The sequence below is a fragment of the Echinops telfairi genome, unplaced genomic scaffold, assembly GCF_000313985.2.
Source record: "Echinops telfairi isolate 266 unplaced genomic scaffold, ASM31398v2 ScPeMD7_7469;HRSCAF=8507_0, whole genome shotgun sequence".
Taxonomy (NCBI): Eukaryota; Metazoa; Chordata; class Mammalia; order Afrosoricida; family Tenrecidae; genus Echinops; species Echinops telfairi.
The window spans coordinates 84,476,370-84,481,502 of record NW_022111372.1 but is presented as its reverse complement, the minus strand read 5'-3'; the positions used below and the strand labels follow the sequence as shown (position 1 = coordinate 84,481,502).

The following is a 5,133-nucleotide window of genomic DNA, read 5'->3' as shown; positions in this document are numbered from 1 at the left end:
TTGTGGCCACCACCTAAATGACCATCACTAGGGTCACTAGTGTTTGGTTTGTCTTATAATAGTGACCCTAGCAGTGGTCCGCATCAATGCGCTCAAGCTTAGGAACTACTGTGAAGACAGCACAGAGCTGTGCAGTGTTTCCTTCTACTGTGCATTGTGTCACTGCGGGTGAAGGTCAACTGACTGGCACTTAACAACAGGATCATTGTGAGTCGGAATCAACTCAATGGCAGTAAGTTTAGAGGACTAGCTAAGTTAATTTTGTTCTAATGATACAATGGAAAGCCTTGCAGCTATAAAAATAAATGAAGATCCTCTCTATACACTCTATACACTCATGTAAAGTTTTAAAGATAAATACTTGAGTGGAAAATAAAGCAAAACAAAACAAATAAAAATATATAAAGCAAAAGGTGTAGCATATTTTAATTTGTACTTAAAGTTGGGAAGATTTAAGAGAATGAAAAGACAGGTAGTCACTCACAGAAGGGCCACATGGAAGGGATGATATATCTAGGGTGTAGTATAGCACTGATGAAACACATAATTATCCTCTAGTTCTTTAATATTTTCTCCCCTCACTATTATGGCCTTAGATTTACTTCACTAATCTTGTTATGTTAATTTGTACAATTAAGATCATTTGATGCATGAAACCCAAGATAGTTAAACCCCTCAGAAATAGTAACAGGAGTAATGATTCCCTGAGGGTACAGGAAGAGGGGAGGAGTGTGGGGGGCGGGGGGAACTGATAGCAATGATGACTGTATAACCCCACTGGAGGGGAATGAATAACAGAAATGTAAGTGAATGGATACATTGGATGGTATAAGATAAGGCAAATATAATATAATATAATAAATATATTACAGGTTCATGGAGGTGGTCGGGTGAGCTAGGATGGGGATAAAGGGGAGCTGATATCTAAGAGTTCAAGCAGAAAGAACGTGTTTTGAAAAAGATGGTGGCAGCAATTGTAGAACTATGCTTGGTCTAATTGAATTATGGATTCTTATAACATCTGCAAGACCTCCTAATAAAATGATTCTTTTTAAAAAAGAAAGGACAGACTGGGAAAAAATATTTAGAAAACACATACTGGATAAATGGCTTGTAGCCAAAATATACAAAGAACTCTTAAAACTAAACAATAAGAAAACAAACAACTCAATTATAATGTGGATTCCTTACAAAACAGATCTGGACATGTTACTAAAGAATAAATACAGATGGAAAAATATGATGAGGAGATACTCAAAATCTTACCTCATTAGAGACATGCAAATTAAAGCAGCAATTACACAGCCCCACCCTTCTATTAGAAAAGCTGGAATCAAAGCACTGACAGCACTCACTGTGGATGAAGGCGTGGAGCCACAGAAACTGTCTGTTATTTATTGTTGGTGGAAATGCAAAGCAGTACGGCCACTGTGGAAGATGGTTTGACAGTGTTTTACAAAGCTGAACACGGTCTTAGCCTATGATCATTTACCTCTAGTTGGAAATGTCATTTCAATTTGTACACTATATACTGAGTAAACTTCAAGCAATATCTATTATTGGCTTAATATTATGTGCTTTTAAAGAGTTCTTAGTTGCCATTGGGTAAGCTATGACTCATGGTGCAGTTAGATCTCTCTGGAGCTAAATATACCTCGGTCCTTGGCTCCACGCGAGAAAGAATTCACGCCGAAGCCTGGTACGTGATCCAAGTGAGTTTTATGAAAATTAGAGGAAGTTTCAGGTTTACATGGCACCCCAGGGGCTCCTCCGAGCATACAGCTTGTCTGGAAACTGCTCGGCATCACGCGAAAGTCTCTCTAAGTTCTCCCGGCTCCTGCCTTTTCAAGGATTCCACGGGAAGGCGTGGTGGACGACCCCTGATCGACCACATTGGCTGAATTGAATTCACCTGGCCTAGGTGGGCCAATTCAGGTTCACGCCCACCCATGCCTACAAGCGGGAAACCTGAGCCTCTGGGCATGTGCAGTGCGCCACTCCTTTGTACTCGTAGCTTGGCCCTCTGGACATTCCCAGCCCTACACTAACCTACCTAGCAGTGCCTGGTCCTACACATGTTCATGAACAATGTATGGTTGAGGCTACTTCTGTGGCAATTGTCCCAATCTTCCTCATTGGAGCTTACACTTGTCAAGTAAAACTTTTAGCCAATATATATATATATTGGCTTGTTGATTGTAACAAGTGGAGCACACCAATGCAAGATGTTAACAGAGAAAAGTGTGGGACACCAAATCAGGAAGAGAATGAATGCGGACAAACTCTCACCAGTCACACGTTAAGGATCTGGGAGGCCAAGGCTCCTGTGGAGGAAATCTTCACGTTCGTGGGATGGAGAGGCGTCCCACTCACATTCTCCTAAGTAAGAGTTATTCCCCACGATGTGCCCCATAGTAATGCCAATTCTAAGGTGCTGTTTGCAAACACATGGTCACTGACTATCCACTTGGAGGTCAACTGCTTGAAAGTAAGGTTGTCTGCCATCTAAGGCAATCAGACCCTATTGTCTGTCCCACCCTAAGTGGGTCCACTCCCTTCTAATAAGGATAATGGTTGGTCCCCTGAAGGAGAGTCCAAAAGCATCTACGGTCAAGCCAACTCAGACTCCCAAGGTCAGGGTGCCATCTTGACTCTAAAATCTGTCCATCTTGTTAGTATAGGCCTTCCTGTCACATGTGTGCCCCTAGTGCCTCCCTTCCTGTTGCATGTACACCCCTAGCTCATCCCCCTCCTGCTGCATGTATGCCTATTGTACAACCCCTTCCTGTTGCAAATATGCTTGTCCGAGATTATATAAACTCGTGAGAGTTTATATACACCCCTCTCTACTGTGACCTGGCTCATGAAGTCATGACTGTGAAGGGGAGCACTTGCATACTTTATCTCGTCTGATGTCTCTTTAATTTACTGCTCAATTATACAACTGCCCCTTGGACCCATTTGGTTGTGGGGAGGGTGGTCCCCCATAAAACATAGGAGAAGAAGATAGCACATGGGACTCTGAATTTTCTGTCCTTTTTTTCCTGTAAATATGAAACCTTTCTTTAAAAAGCAAAGTGTTTTCATTTCTAAAAGTCAGAAACAATATGCCATTGAAGTGCTTATATATGCACACGATGTTGCTTTACAAAGAAGGGAAGTGGAAGCAAGAAAGGGCAGAAGACTTTTTACACCTTTCCATGGTTTAACTTTGAGCCATGTAAATGTATATCTGCTAATATAGATTACTAAAAACTACTTGCTCAAATAAAATTAAGCTATTAGAGTCTTGGGGACAGTGAAGGAAGATTTTAGGAGGCTGAAATAGACGCAGCCGCAGTAACAGCATATCTCCAAACACACTGGACCTGGAGTCAGAGTTTGTACACCCTTAGACTCACCTTTGACTTTGATATTTATGCTGCTGCTGACTTCAGGGAAGCCATTCCCTCTCCGAGCCAGAGGAGTGTCCCCATCTATTGGATGGTGAAGTTTAAGGGTGAGGGAAGAGGGTGGAGTTCAGGACCTTTTGTTGCTCTGACATTCTGTATCTAGTCTATGGTTAGGCTTTACTGGGTTCGAAGTTAACCACATCCTGCTTAGGTATTTTGAGCACAATATTTTGTTTTACTTTGCTCCTTTTGATTTTTTCTTTAAAAAAACAAACATCATTTTTAGTTAAGAATTCCTCCACTGAAGAGTGTCCTGGGTCATAAAGAGTGGCCTGGGTCATAAAGAGTGGCCTGGGTGGTGATGGTGAAGAAACAGGCCAGAGCCTGGTGGAAGGAGAGAAGTCAAAAAGCCTGTTTAAAAAAGATCATGTTAAGCCAACTACATAAATTCAATGAAGTTTACTTAGCATATAATTTGCAAATCAGGGCACCATTGTTGACCAGAGAGTCAAATGTATTCCAAAGAATAACTTCCAAAGACCATCTACTCATCACGTTGCCAGGGAAGCAAAGCATACAAACTTCTTCTTTTCTTTTTTTTAACAGGAGAGAGCGCAAATGCAGTCCCCCACTACCACAAATTATGCAGTTGAGTTTCCCACATTTGGGGAAATCACAGGGGTCAGCAGATGGGGAGTGCAGTGGACAAGCCTCACCCTGGGAAAACCACCTTCGTGATCATGGTATCTCCTCTACCAGGTAAGTATGCATACAAACTTCTTGTGAAGAACAATTATACTTTACAGGTTCATCCTAAAACATATCTCTAGTCTCATCTTTAGAGTCTCTGCTGTAAAAACTGCACATGGGAAATTATGTAAGAGTACAAGTCCCAAGGCAAGACTATGGTTTGTTTAAGATGATATATAAGAAACCATTTGGGAGATGAGCTGGGAGCGGAAGGTTCAGGGTAATAGTCTGGGCAGGCCACTCAATCTCCTAGGTCCAGACATCTGGATTCTAACAGAACTGAAAACTCTATTCCTATAAGAGATGTAAGAGCCCCAACAAAAGTATTTTAAAAAGATTTTTTAAACTGTTCCTGAGGAGACAAAGATCAAGGGGTGTTAATAAGCATTTCCCTGGGGGGCGTGGAGCAGTCCTTTCAAATGCTGAACCCCTGGGCTCAGTTGGTCCAGCTGACTGTGCCCTGAGTGTGACTTCAGCTCGCCTCTCCCCAGCTCTGCAGGCCTGGCGCTGAATGGCTCTGAGTAAGCACATTAGAGGAGGGAAGTCACATTGGCTTCCTCATGCTGAAGTGATCATTCTCCTTCCAGTAACAGAACCCTGGTTTCCCTCCTGGGCATACCTCTACTTCGCCTCCCTCCACCAGTCCTTATGCTTTGGCGATGGGGCAAAGGTGCTCATCCCTGGTTCTAGGTTAAGCAGCAAATCCTACCTTCCTGTTACAGTGGGGACCAAGCTCAGGACTTTTGTCCCAAGCATTAGGTAATATGACTCTCTTCTTCTATAATTCAAGCTGGGGTGAGGACTCAAGCAGTGGATTGCTGGCTGCTTCTGGAAAGACTCCGAGCTTAGGGACGAGGAGCACAGAAGAACTAAGAGTGACATCTTTGAAGAACTATTAAGCTACTCCTGAAACTAGCTTGGTTTTAAAATAACATGAACCAATGCATTTCTATGTTACTTAACCTGGTTTGGTTTTCACCATGTGTTTCTA

At 42.4% G+C, this 5,133-nt stretch overlaps 1 non-coding gene across 1 annotated transcript; it reads right to left on the bottom strand.

Annotated features, from left to right (window-relative positions):
• Window positions 1-3,995: 3,995 nt before the first annotated feature.
• On the bottom strand, window positions 3,996-4,159 carry LOC115873659. Its single transcript, XR_004048549.1, has one exon. It is a non-coding gene; the product is annotated as a U1 spliceosomal RNA (small nuclear RNA).
• Between the last annotated feature and the right edge of the window lie 974 nt (window positions 4,160-5,133).